The 15,012-nt window shown below is 40.1% G+C and overlaps 1 long non-coding RNA gene across 2 annotated transcripts in view; it reads left to right on the top strand.

Annotated features, from left to right (window-relative positions):
• The window catches only part of LOC142491056 (uncharacterized), a 186,809-nt gene that overhangs the window by 137,816 nt on the left and 33,981 nt on the right, over positions 1-15,012 (top strand). Inside the window, exons 1-2 of one of the 2 annotated variants that reach the window (XR_012800244.1) lie at positions 8,329-8,450; positions 8,898-8,947. The exons of the other annotated variant lie outside the window; for it this stretch is intronic. This is a non-coding gene — a long non-coding RNA (uncharacterized LOC142491056). Of the gene's footprint in view, positions 1-8,328; positions 8,451-8,897; positions 8,948-15,012 lie in introns of those variants that run through there. 2 annotated transcript variants of the gene reach the window in all.

Genomic DNA, 15,012 nt, shown 5'->3' with positions numbered 1-15,012 from the left:
AGGCGGTGTTGATGGGAGGGGTGAATAGGGACATGGCAAAACAGTTAAATGGTTATAATTTATTAGGTTCAGCAATTGTTTATTTTCCAATACTTTTATTAAATACAACATTATTTTAATCTGTTCTTCTATATTAGCATCACAAAGCTGCCGTTTATTTATTTATTCCCCCCCCCCTTTAATATGTGCATCAATAAAATCAACACAATGATAAGGAGTTAGCTAAGTTGCCAATGAATTCATTCTCCTGTAATGGATTGGTGAAGATTAGGCTCTGTGGTTCACTAAATGACTGTCAGTGCATCAGAAGAAGACCAAAGATGCAAAGTTCTGTGGGGAAAATCATGTGACCAGGGAGTCATTAGATACAATTGGTGAACTGGTAGAGAGAGGTCAGGGTTAAAAAAGGGGATGTGTCTGTTTCAAAAGAGGAAGGGGATGTGACTTTGTAAATTGTTGCTATAGAAACAAAAATGATTGCTACATTATAATACATAAAAAATGTAATTCAGAGTTGTTGTTTTTTTAAAAAGGCTACAAGTATTTTCTCATAGTACAGAACTGGTTTATTAAAAAAAAACACACGTGTAGACTATTGCTCGGTCTACAGCTTAAAGAAGAATTCGAATGTGAAGTTGTTTTAGACATAAAAGTGGAGTACAGGGAGCTCACCTCAGTTTAAAAGTGGAGTGTGAGCATCTCAGTATAAAAGTGGACTGTGAACACCTAAGTATTAAAGTGGAATTTGGGCACCTCAGTATAAAAGTGGAGTGTGAGCATCTCAGTATAAAAGTGGAGAATAGGCATGTAAGGATAATGGTGGCGTATAGGCACCTCAGTATAAAAGTGGAGTTTACGCACCTTAGTATAAAAGTGGGGTGTGGCACCTCAGTATAAAAGTGAAGTGTGGGCATCTCAGTATAAAATTAGACTGTGGGCACTCAGTATAAAAGTGGAGTGTGAGCATCTCAGTATAAAAGTGAACTGTGAACACCTGAGTATTAAAGTGAAGTTTGGGCACCTCAGAATAAAAGTGGATATAGCCAACTCAGTATAAAGGTGAAGTATAGGCATGGCAGTATAAATTGGAGTGTTGGCACCTAGTATAAAAGTGGAGAATAGGCATGTTAGGATAAGGGTGGAGTATAGGCACCTCAGTATAAAAGTGGGGTGTGTGCATCTCAGTATAAAAGTGGAGTTTGGGAATATCAGTATAAAAGTGGGGTGTGGGCACCTCAATATAAAAGTGGGGTGTGGGCACCTCAGTATAAAAGTGGGGTGTGTGCACCTCAGTATAAAAGTGGGGTGTGTGCAACTCAGTATAAAAGTGGGGTGTGGGCACCTCAGTATAAAAGTGGGGTGTGTGCACCTCAGTATAAAAGTGGGGTGTGGGCACTTCCAGTATAAAAGTGGGGTGTGGGCACCTCAGTATAAAAGTGGGGTGTGTGCACCTCAGTATAAAAGTGGGGTGTGGGCACTTCCAGTATAAAAGTGGGGTGCGGGCACCTCAGTATAAAAGTGGGGTGTGGGCACCTCAGTATAAAAGTGGGGTGTGGGCACCTCAGTATAAAAGTGGGGTGTGTGCACCTCAGTATAAAAGTGGGGTGTGTGCAACTCAGTATAAAAGTGGGGTGTGGGCACTTCCAGTATAAAAGTGGGGTGTGGGCACCTCAGTATAAAAGTGGGGTGTGTGCACCTCAGTATAAAAGTGGGGTGTGGGCACTTCCAGTATAAAAGTGGGGTGTGGGCACCTCAGTATAAAAGTGGGGTGTGGGCACCTCAGTATAAAAGTGGGGTGTGGGCACCTCAGTATAAAAGTGGGGTATGTGCATCTCAGTATAAAAGTGGAGGTTGGGCACCTCAGTATAAAAGTGGAGTTTACGCTCCTTAGTATAAAAGTGGAGTGTGAGCATCTCAGTATAAAAGTGGATTTGGCCACCTCAGTATAAAGGTGGAGTATAGGCATGGCAGTATAAAAGTGGAGTTTGGGCACCCCAGTATAAAAGTGGGATGTGCGCACCTCAGTATAAAAGTGGGATGTGCGCACCTCAGTATAAAAGTGGGTGTCGGCTTCAGTTTAAAAGTGGGGTGTGTGCATTTGCTATAATACAGCCAGAATTATAATGGAAGCACAGGATACATCTTATCAGTTATGTTTCAGTGGAGTATACAGTAGGTACCTCAGCGTAAAATTGGGCTGTGGCCCCTCTGTATAAAAGTGGGACATGGACACCTCTGTTTAAGGGTTGTGGGCACCTCAGTATAAAAGTGGGATGTGAGCACCTCTGTATAAAAGTGGGATGTGGGCATCTCAGTATAAAAGTGAGTGTGGGGACCTCAGTATAAAAGTGGAGTTTAAGCACCTCTGTTTAATTAAAGTGGGATGTTGGCACCTCAGTATAAAAGTGTGATGTAGGCATTTCAGTATAAAAGTGTGATGTGGGCATTTCAGTATAAAAGTGTGTGTGAGCACCTCGGTATAAAAGTGTGTGTGAGCACCTCGGTATAAAAGTGTGTGTGGGCACCTTGGTATAAAAGTGTGTGTGGGCACCTCGGTATAAAAGTGTGTGTGGGCACCTCGGTATAAAAGTGTGTGTGGGCACCTCGGTATAAAAGTGTGTGTGGGCACCTCGGTATAAAAGTGTGATGTGGGCATTTCAGTATAAAAGTGTGTGTGGGCACCTCAATATAAAAGTGTGTGGGCACCTCGGTATAAAAGTGTGTGTGAGCACCTCGGTATAAAAGTGTGTGTGAGCACCTCGGTATAAAAGTGTGTGTGGGCACCTCGGTATAAAAGTGTGTGTGGGCACCTTGGTATAAAAGTGTGTGTGGGCACCTCGGTATAAAAGTGTGTGTGAGCACCTCGGTATAAAAGTGTGTGTGGGCACCTCGGTATAAAAGTGTGTGTGGGCACCTCGGTATAAAAGTGTGTGTGGGCACCTCGGTATAAAAGTGTGTGTGGGCACCTCAGTATAAAAGTGTGTGTGGGCACCTCGGTATAAAAGTGTGTGTGGGCACCTCGGTATAAAAGTGTGTGTGGGCACCTCGGTATAAAAGTGTGTGTGGGCACATGCTATAATATAGTGTGACAATCAGTAGGATGCTCCTCATTTTGAGAGCAGACCCTGGAAGATCCCCACTAGAATAATAGACTTAACTGTAGCATCAGTGGGAATTATAATGAAAGAACACGATACACCTGATCAGTTATGTTTCAGTGGAGTATTGGCACCTCAGTATAAAAGTGGGGTGTGGGCACCTCAGTATAAAAGTGGGGTGTGGGCACCTCAGTATAAAAGTGGGGTGTGGGTACCTCAGTATAAAAGTGGGGTGTGTGCACCTCAGTATAAAAGTGGGGTGTGGGTACCTCAGTATAAAAGTGGGGTGTGAGCACCTCAGCATAAAAGTGGGGTGTGTGCACCTCAATATAAAAGTGGGGTGTGGGTACCTCAGTATAAAAGTGGGGTGTGGGCACCTCAGTATAAAAGTGGGGCGTGGGTACCTCAGAATAAAAGTGGGGTGTGGGTACCTCAGTATAAAAGTGGGGTGTGGGCACCTCAGTATAAAAGTGGGGTGTGGGTACCTCAGTATAAAAGTGGAGTGTGGGCACCTTAGTATAAAAGTGAGGTGTGGGCACCTCAGTATAAAAGTGGGGTGTGGGTACCTCAGTATAAAAGTGGTGTGTGGGCACCTCAGTATAAAAGTGGGGTATTGGCACCTCAGTTTAAAAGTGGGATGTGGGCAGCTCAGTATAAAAGTGGGATGAGGGCAGCTCATTATAAAAGTGGGGTGTGGGCACCTCAGTATAAAAGTTGGATGTGGGCAGCTCAGTATAAAAGTGGGGTGTGGGCACCTCAGTTTAAAAGTTGGGTGTGGGCACCTCAGTATAAAAGTGGGGTGTGGGCACCTCAATATAAAAGTTGGATGTGGGCAGCTCAGTATAAAAGTTGGGTGTGGGCACCTCAGTTTAAAAGTTGGGTGTGGGCACCTCAGTATAAAAGTGGGGTGTGGGCACTTTCAGTATAAAAGTGGGGTGTGGGCACCTCCATATAAAAGTGTGGTCTGGGTACCTCAGTATAAAAGTGGGGTATGGGCACCTCAGTATAAAAGTGGGGTGTGGGCACCTCAGTATAAAAGTGTGGTCTGGGTACCTCAGTATAAATGTGGGGTATGGGCACCTCCATATAAAAGTGGGGTGTGTGCACCTCAGTATAAAAGTGGGGTGTGGGCACCTCAGTATAAAAGTGGGGTGTGTGCACCCAAGTATAAAAGTGGGGTGTGTGCACCTCAGTATAAAAGTGGGGTGTGGGCACCTCAGTATAAAAGTGGGATGTGGGCACCTCAGTATAAAAGTGCGGTGTGGGCACCTCAGTATAAAAGTGGGGTGTGTGCACCTCAGTATAAAAGTGGGGTGTGGGCACCTCAGTATAAAAGTGGGGTGTGTGCACCTCAGTATAAAAGTGGTGTGTGGGCACCTCAGTATAAAAGTGGGGTGTGCACCTCAGTATAAAAGTGGGGTGTGGGTACATCAGTATAAAAGTGGGGTGTGGGCACCTCAGTATAAAAGTGGGGTGTGGGTACCTCAGTATAAAAGTGGGGTGTGGGTACCTCAGTATAAAAGTGGGGTGTGGGTACCTCAGTATAAAAGTGGAGTGTGGGCACCTTAGTATAAACGTGGTGTGGGCACCTCAGTATAAAAGTGGAGTGTGGGTACCTCAGTATAAAAGTGGGATGAGGGCAGCTCAGTATAAAAGTGGGATGAGGGCAGCTCATTATAAAAGTGGGGTGTGGGCACCTCAGTATAAAAGTTGGATGTGGGCAGCTCAGTATAAAAGTGGGGTGTGGGCACCTCAGTATAAATGTGGGGTGTGTGCACCTCAGTATAAAAGTGGGGTGTGGGCACCTCAGTATAAAAGTGGGGTGTGGGCACCTCAGTATAAAAGTGGGGTGTGTGCACCTCAGTATAAAAGTGGGGTGTGTGCACCTGCTATAATACAGTTTGACCATCATTAGGAAGCTCGTCACTTTGATAGCAAAACCTGGAAGATCCCCTCCAGAATAATCGACTTACACACTGCGTCAGCCGGTTACAATGAAAGCACAGGATACACCTTATCAGTTATGTTTCAGTGTTTATGTGTAAAATATACATAACATATTTTTGGGGACTGACTGGAACCGCACTTGACATTTGCGGTTTGACTTTCCAAAGCCATACGTTAGTCATATGATTTTGGTGTGTTCTGCAGTGATCCCCCTGGCTCCTTTATTTCCTTTTCCACATACTTTCTGTTGGGACATTTCTGTTCGTATTTTATATTTGTTTGTCAGTAAATACGATGGCTGCAGTTAGAAGTTCAGGCTGCATTAATACATTTGTTTAGGATTTGTAGGAGTTAAAGCTGTGAATCATATAAATAAAATCTCTTTGATGGTCCTATTTGTATGTGATAATAAAAGTAAATTAAATAACCAGATCCTTGCCTGGTCTGCACGGATGATTCGATGTGTGCCCTGATCATGTTTTCCTCTGTCTAAGCCACAGCTGCAACTATTTGTGAGGGGAACAGAACCATTCTTATTGATTAAGGGTGATGAAGGGTCAGACATTTGAACAATATAGGTCTCCAATGTTTGATGGGCACATTTGGTTTCTGCGCAGAAGTATTAAGCTGCCGGAGGTGTCCAATCATACTTACTACATTTTTCCCCAGCAAATAATCTTTACATACAGTAGGTGTAAGAAAAATAATATGCTTCCAAGTATAAGACCCAAGATGTGTAATAATCCAATTTAAACGTACTGGATTGTTATATTTTGTAGCTTTTAAAGTCAATATTGTATGTGTATAAATACATCAGTAGATAGTAGTTGAACAGCACATATAGTCATCAATTTGATATGCCCATTATTCTCAACTTTCTAATCACACGTCAATGGCTCTTTGAAAGATAGCCACACCCACCCAGCCTAGTTTGCAATAGATTTTGAAACAACGGTGGGTTAAATGGGACTTCAATGAAACATACTGTATACTGAACATACAGTAAGAGATGACAGCAGAAATACATGTGATATGAAAAGGCCATAAACGGATTACTTTTCTTTAGCAAACATCATCGAATTTTACATCACTGAGCGATGTTATGTGAAAATCAATATTTTACACAGTGGATTTCGATTAAAAAAAAAATGAAATTGTAAATATTTTCATTTACAAACTTTCGTTTCTTTCAAAACTTTCGCTTTTGTTTTTCATCTCGTGGCAATAAAACTTTCCACAATATTTTCTTTGAAGGTTATATATTTTGTAACATGTTTTACTAGATAATTTATTAAAGTGAGATTATGTATGGTGGATCACTTATTATATTAATGCTTATGCAATTCTTTTCAAATTTGACATTTGCACTGCCATTTTATAAATATGCCATTTGGGTGTATATAGAAATGGATAGAAACATTAGAGATATATAGATGTATGTATGGATGGATAGATGGATAGATAGATTGATAGATGTATGGATAGATAGATGAATAGATAGATGGATAGATAGATGGATAGATAGATGGATAGATAGATGGATAGATAGATGGATAGATAGATGGATAGATAGATGATAGATCGATCGATCGATAGATTGATAGATGGATATACAGATGGATAGATAGATAGATAGATAGATAGATGGATAGATGGATAGATAGATAGATAGATAGGTGGGTGGGTGGGTGGGTGGGTGGGTGGATGGATGGATGGATGGATGGATAGATGGATAGATAGATAGATAGATAGATAGATAGATAGATAGATAGATAGATAGATAGATAGATAGATAGATAGATAGATAGATAGATAGATAGATAGATAGATAGATAGATAGATGGGTAGATAGATGGGTAGATAGATAGATGGATAAATAGACAGATAGATAGATTGGTAGATAGATAGATGGGTAGATGGATAGATGGATAAATAGATAGATAGATAGATAGATAGATAGATAGATAGATAGATAGATAGATAGATAGATAGATAGATAGATAGATAGATAGATAGATAGATAGATAGATAGATAGATGGATAGATAGATGGGTAGATAGATAGATGGATAAATAGACAGATAGATAGATTGGTAGATAGATAGATGGGTAGATGGATAGATGGATAAATAGATAGATAGATAGATAGATAGATAGATAGATAGATAGATAGATAGATAGATAGATAGATAGATAGATAGATAGATAGATAGATAGATAGATAGATAGAAAAACAAGAGCAAATCCCAACTCTAGCCAGACTGTAACAGTATGCTCACTTGTGGGGATGGACAATCATCCATGTAGCGCCTCAAGTGAGAAACAATTACAATGTCCTATTAGACAACACTGAATCCCCTGAAATAATCATTAACATTTCCACACATGGCAGTGGCGATTTTTAATACATACACAATAATTACATAATAATCCATTTATGTTTTGGTTCCATCTACTCGGCCATCGTGCCCATCATATTATAAATGCTACATGTGTAATTGTTATAACTAACTTTTATGGAAAAAATCTTAAACATGCTTCATAATTATTTTTATAAGGCAAATGCTTGCTATTATTAGAGAAAATAGAAAAAAGTTACAATGTTTTGTCTTCTTTTTCACGTACATTTCCTATATAGTATATTGTTGATTTTGTTTTTAAACAAAGTGTTGTCCAATTGCTCTTGTTAATATTGTATATCTTTCAGCTTTGTTCTTTCTGAGAGCAGATGATCTCTCTCATGGATTATCTACCGTATGTGCAATTTAAAGGAAAATTGCCTTTCCTAAATTATTTGTATCTTATCAACTAGTTCTATATTACAAGGACTTGTATTGACCGAGCACAAAGAAAGAGCAAGTCATGGCACACTGCCAAATAAAAGTGTAATGTTCTGGTGAATGTAGCCTAAATAAATTTACTGCAGTATAAAAGTGGGAGGTAAACCCTTTGACCAATAAATCTCTTCTGCATGTGAAAACCCTTATCTTGTGCTCTCCAATATATTCCGCACTAGGAAGCCATCATCATTGGCTCTGGTTTGTTATTTGTAAACGTTGATCTTCTGCACTTGGTGTCCTAAATATGGATAATTAGCATCAGTTTATCACGCCTCTGCATATTTTCTCTCCTCTCTAAACATGCATGCTTCTATTGGCTGCCATTCTGTTACAGAAGATTATGGAGACAGATTGCAGAGAATGAATGTGCTAAACGAGATTAGAAGGGAATAGAAATAGCAACTTGGCCAATAAATTCCTCGTGAGAGCCTTATCATACAATTACACGTTGACTTGTTTCACACTCTCCCAGCCTCTTAATCCAACACCCCACCAAGAATAACATTTCCCTAATTTCTGAATTACTGCATATCCATACGACTTGTCAATGAGACTATTTGGGAAAGGTAATATTGACACAAATACCAAAATGTAAATAGCATTTGCACAATTGTGCGCAGCTATATGAGGGGGAATATTTAAGACTATTTAAAAGCTTGTGTGTGCTTTGAGTTCCACATAAAGTGCTGATGTATATACTCATGTAAAGCTAAAATTGATTACTAATATTAACCGGAATTGAAAAAAACATAGCATTTTAAGGCAGTGTCTAAATTGTCTGTGCAATTAAAAAGTAAAAATAAAAAGTATGACATTAATGACATAATCCTCATAGTAAGTGGTGCCACTTTGTTACTCAATGGTGCAGTATTACAATATGTGGATTAAAACTGATACAAGACATCACTATGAGAACCTAAAATATTCTGAGAAACAAAGTGCCAAGACTGAGTTACATGCTGATGTACACCACCGTTTCTATATAGATTCAAATATGTTTTTTTTTTTTACAGCTGAAGTGGAGTCAGGAGAAGGTTTGAGATTTGAACTGAAACAACATTAAGTATGCTCAAAATATTGAAAACGTACTTGTATAGTAGATTGGAGTTTTCTTTGGTAAACTGTTTTGGGGAACAGATTCCGGGTCTGTTATCAATTTTATCTACTAATATACCGTCGCTGACACTGCTTGTTTTAAACTTGTGTTGCATTAAACTCAAATTGTTCAAAAGTTGGCAAAAGCCAAAAGAAAATCACGAATTTAGCAAATGAAGGTTAGTGATAACAGTTGTAGGTAAAGTAATACCATTATCCCCAGCACCATAGCAACCCAGATGTTGGTTGCTGTGCGTTTGCATCAACCTATAGATCTTACTCCCACAGGCATATACACTACTACAGATCTGACCAAACCGCCCAGCCTTCATATCAGCAGTATATATCCAAATGTAAACACAGAGGTGCAATAAGGGGAAATAAACTGTATATATATGCACACAACTCGTGAACCCCAAAGGGTCACCCAAAAGGTCCCCCAGAATATGCACTCTCTGTAAAAGTGGAAGCAGGATGACAAATTCAATCTAGGAATGTAAAGATCCCTCATCATAATTTTAATTGTTGCTACTTTGTCATGCATCTGGGCGTCTTTGTTTTTCTCCCTGTCCAACTATTTTTTTAATATCTTTATAAACCAGACTGACCCTTAACACACCATACTGTAAATAGTGGACTATCTGATGGGGACTGTTTTGTGGTTACAGACAGGCGACCCTTGTTGTGGCTGTAATGTGGTTAATAACCTTTTTGCAAACCAGAGAAGCATAGCATACCAAGTCTATTTTGCATGGAGCTCTCGTGTTAGATACTACTACTGTATTTCTGTATTTTATTGTGGGGTTTGCATCAGCAATAGTGGTGGACCATTAATATGGGAACCAACTGCTAACCCCAGGGACTGGTATTTTAGCTTTTCTTTTCTAACTTTTCTTAGTGTGGGGAAAGCAGTGCAGCTTGTGTGGAATGATTGTAAGGGTCTCTGCTGGAATTTGGCAGGCCAAAGGCTTGGAGAGCAGCCCCATGCTGACTCCTATTCACTGGGCCGGTTCTCTGTGAGCTTTGGAAGTTTCACTCAGCCGTGCACTCAATGGCTTCACAAAGCTGATTACAAGCTTCAGTGAATTCCTGAAGGAGCCAAAAGCGACGCAGGTGCAAACGAGCCGAGGGAGCCCCTGATCCCAGTGACAGAATGAGACAAGCTGGGAAAGGCTTGGACCACACAAAACCAAGCTTCTGCTCACCAGGCAGCAGCAAACCTTGGGAACCCGGGGTCATTATCCGTCCCATTCACAGAGGACCAAGCAGTAAGTATAGCGTTGCATCCAATCTCTCACTGTGAGCGGCAGGATCGGACAGCTCCCTCAGATAACTAAACCACCAACTTCATCCCCCTCTCCTGCAAGGAAGGGGACCCAATCTCTCTAGCTCTCTCGCAGTGCACCCAATTAGGAGAGTTGATGCGGATGCCTGTATTGCACTGCTCGTTTTCGTATAGTTTCTTCCAAACTCTTATTTTATATCCTTAATCCCATTCTGTTTTATCTTTGATCTAAGTGGTAAACATTATGTCAGGGACCCATATTTCTGCATTTTACAGGTGATCTCTCTTTTATGCTAATCAAACATGAATTAGAAAATACGCCTCCCCTTATTGTATTTACTATATTATCCACTGTATCTGGCACTGCATATAACCAAGTAATCCCCTAATCATCCCCAGATCATTCCTGCTCCACTCTCAACTCAATCAGGTGGAAGTCTTCTGCTTTGTGATGCCTTTTGTATCAATGTGTTCCAATTCAGCTTTACCTCTAACTAAGTACTACAAACTAATGACTTATGAACAGCCTCATTTGTAGCGCTGGGCAATAGGACATCACTAGGTGAGAACCTGAAGCTCCCAAACCAGACAGTCTTATTATTATCATGGGAAATACACAGTCAGACCCAACATTATTTTGAATGTTCACGAATGTGACATTAAAGCGTCAGCCTCACTTATGACCAAATTGAACTAATGACCATGATGTTTTAATGGGGACGATCTAGGCGACGGTAGACTTTCAAATACAAACACAAATAAGGATGTTAGATTATAAGGAAAGGGTTGGTCACGCTGTCACCTAGTTTTCACCTATTACGTACTGTATGTCACTGTCAGTTCCTTTACATGGGATAGCACATCAGAAATCAAACCGAAGCTATACTTTCCCCTGTAGTTTTCAGAAACCAGGGCTGTGTGGACATTGCACATAAACCCATGCCTTTGAATGATGAATTTAATACAAACAAGCCATTTTACATAACTTTCCCTTTCCCCCTCTTTTCCTCAAGACACACTTGCATAATTCAGGTTTGTCATTAACTGGTAATCTGCTTTGTGGAGCTGTCCTGGCATTGTCTCTTTCTGAGGTCCTTCCCTTCTCCCTGGTGATGAATGATGGAGGAGAAATGAGGAGGGGGTGGCGGGGGTTTAACTTTATCTGCCCCTTTCCCTTCCCGTCTTCCTACTGCAGAATGATGCTGAGGCTTTACATTAAATTAGGGAAGACGTGCTTTTCAATGTTAAATCTCATTTGCACACGTTATTTCTTTCCTTTCCTATATCTATTTATTTCCGAGTGCTCACAGGGAAGCTCGGTTTAAAAGCTTCGTGGCATAATTAATTATGGTCATTAAACGCTATCAATTACTAAGAAATCAACATTTCCCAAGGGAGGAATAATCAAAAGGCTTTCAATCTGGCAAACTCGGAGATCATTTTATATCAGGAGGAACTGGCATAACACTGCACAGGTGCCAGAGATACAGCCACAAGCCCAAACCAGACATGTATGTTTCATATCACAGTTAATTCTGGGGTAGCATTGGGGCCTCGTGTCAGTAGTGAGCCATTCGGTTCCTGTTTCTCACTTTAATACAGTGCTCCTGCGCCTTTCCTGATTTATCAGATCAACAGTCACCTCACCCTGTAGAATGATCAAAGATGGCACCCACCCCCCACATGGGTATGCCTGTTGCAACATTAAGCAGTACCGAGTATACACAATTGTGTATCAGCTTCCTCTAACAGAATACAAATCCCCCCAAAACATTACAACTTACAAATTGACAGAAGATAAGAATAACTTATCTTAGGCTGTCTATTTTGCCCATAATGAAGCTGCACCAATTGCAATTGATAACAATTTGTTCAGATGCCCGATATCCATCCCAAGCTGCTAACATTGAAACTCCTTTAGTTGAAAAGGCTCTCCTGTTGGCTACATGTGACTGTAGGTTCAAATACATTTCAGTTGAAACCTCACTAATACAATATGGCAGACCTAGCAATGATTTGTGTGCTTGTGATCTTTACATTCTAATTTCCTTGAGAGAATTAGTTGTGAGGAGCCTGAAGTGTATACAAAATATGTTTATTGATTTGAAAAGCAGGAGGAGGGTGTTATTTTGTTTTTGCATCCACAGCCATGTAATTCTGATTGAACCATTTTACTGCCAGATGGCCTGCAAGCAGCACTGCTGCGGAATGCTGTGCAATCCATTACTGGCCGCTCGTTCTGCCACCGACTGATTCCTACCATGTCCATTCTTTTCAGCTTTATCCTCTGCAAGTGCATGTTCCAGGTATATGGACACAATATAGAAAATAAAAACAAAGAACCTTACAGGTTCACACAGGAAAAATAGAAACCAAGAGTTAACCATACAGGAAAGTCAAAAATAAGTTAGGAAAGCATATTCTTTAGGCTGTTATGAATAGCAAAAATAGCAACGTTTCTGTGTCCCCTAAAGCCTGAGAAAGGGATTATGAGACACTGAAACTTTGCTTTCTTTGCTATTCATAATAGTATGTGTCTGAAGGATATATTTTGCTAATCTATTTTTTACTTTTCTGTATGCTAGAAGATACCAGCATTAAATAAGCCAACTACTTATAGCATACTACACGGACTCCGTAAGGTTTTTCTACTTTTTCTAGTATTTCAATGTTTTGAGTGCCGATTCACTGTTGTATTGTTGTACCAGGTATATAGACACTGGACAGGTTTCTGATGGCAACCATACCCCTGCAGTGCATTGCTTTCCTCATCTGAGAATCCTCACAGACACTAAAGTACAAGTTTCTGCTGTGTGCACCACTAGTCTCCAACAATCCGAGCCACAGAACAAATGAATGAAGGGAACTGGTCACTGGGCAAAATCTAGCAACATTTTAGAAGTTGTAGCTGCACTTGTCTACGCAATTTGTTTCATATATAATAAGCCTTAACTCCTTACAGACACACTTACCAGAACACCTTCCTACTGTCTCTGTACGTTCATCCTACTTACCAATTAGATTGTAAGCTCTTTGGGACATGGACTAATTTTCCTATGTGTCACTTTTATGTCTGAAGCACTTCTTCCCATTATGTGTTGTTTGTATTATTTGTAATTTATATGATTATCACGTGCAGCGAAGCGCTATGTACATTAATGGTGCTATAAATAAAGACATACCTACATACATACATACATACATACATACATACTGCATTCGAGCACTTCATGCACTTGCTTGCCATGCATGGCAAGGGCTGTTAATTATATGGAGATGATATATAAAGTTTAGGTGGTTTTGAGATTCCCAGTTCAGCCATTAAAATGAGGCATAATTAATAAAGCAAGTTCTGAAGAAAGGTAAGTTGTTCTTGGTGTTTAACTTGGGAGATGAGACATTATAAACTGCTCATTCTGCTTTAAAGTAATTAGCCATACTCTGTTTTGAAAATCATACATTTCTTCAATGCCACCTTTAAGTAGACTATTTTTTTACCCTCTTTTATAATCGTGCAATGTTTGTGTTTTGATGTTTAAAAATAGACAGACTATTATTACCTCATCAGAATAACAAATTTAATGAATATAATAGATTTGAATGAGAAATCTAAAAACACTGGGTTCTGATTTTTTTTAGGGCACCTTGTTTTGTTATGTTATTCCCCAAAACATTTAGTGAAGGACTGTAACACTGATTCAGTGTCAGCAAGAATGGTCACATAGGTGCTAACATGCAAAGAGTATATATTGTATATACAAACATACAATACATAGTAATATAAACAACATTTGGATTTTATGTTATTGTGCTGTGAATACTAATCAACTAATAGAAAATGGGCTATACATGTGTCCTATATTTCTACTAAATACAATGCAAAGGGTAATCAGGAACACTGATCTCTTTCCCATGCACTCACACAGAAAGTCTACTTTTTTCTTAGCTGTTTAGCAGAAAGTTTTTGGGTATGCACAGTGTGTGTGTCCAGCACTGTGTGTGTGTTTGTGCATGTGTGTGCAGTACTGTGCGTGTATACAGCTGTGTGTACAGTATGTGTGTGTGTGTAGCAGTATGTGTATATGTGTGCAGCACTGTATGTGTGTAGCACTTTGTATGTGTGTGCAGCACTGAATGTGTGTATAGTACTGTATGTGTAGCACAGTGTGTGCGCGCGCAGCACTGTAGGTGCTTGTAGCACAGTTTGCAGCACTATATGTGTGTAGCCCAGTGGATTGTAGCACAGTGTGTGTGTGTGTGTGTGTGTGTGTGTGTGTGTGTGTGTGTGTGCGCGCAGCACTATATGTGCGTGTAGCACTGTGTTTGCAGCACTGTATTTGCAAAGTGTGTAGTACTATGTGTATGTGTGCAGAACTGTGTATGTGTATATATGTGTGTGTGTGTTGATATATGTGTGTATGTGTATGTGTGCAAGTGTTACATATGTATGTGTGTGTGTGTATATGTGTGTGTGGGTGTTTGTGTGTGTGTGTGTCTGTCTGTCTGTGTATATGTGTATGTGTGTGTGTGTGTGTGTGTGTGTGTGTGTGTGTGTGTGTGTGTGTGTGTGTGTGTGTGTGTGTGTGTGTGTGTGTGTGTGTGTGTAGTATTGTACAGTATGTGTCTGTATTTGCTGCACTGTGTGTATGTGTGTACGTATATGTGTACGTATATGTGTATGTGTGTGTGTGTGTGTGTGTGTGTGTGTGTGTGTGTGTTTATATATATGTGTGTATGTGTGCATGTGC

This window comes from Ascaphus truei, chromosome 3 (assembly GCF_040206685.1).
Source record: "Ascaphus truei isolate aAscTru1 chromosome 3, aAscTru1.hap1, whole genome shotgun sequence".
Classification (NCBI taxonomy): Eukaryota; Metazoa; Chordata; class Amphibia; order Anura; family Ascaphidae; genus Ascaphus; species Ascaphus truei.
This window is presented reverse-complemented; position numbering and strand designations above follow the sequence as displayed.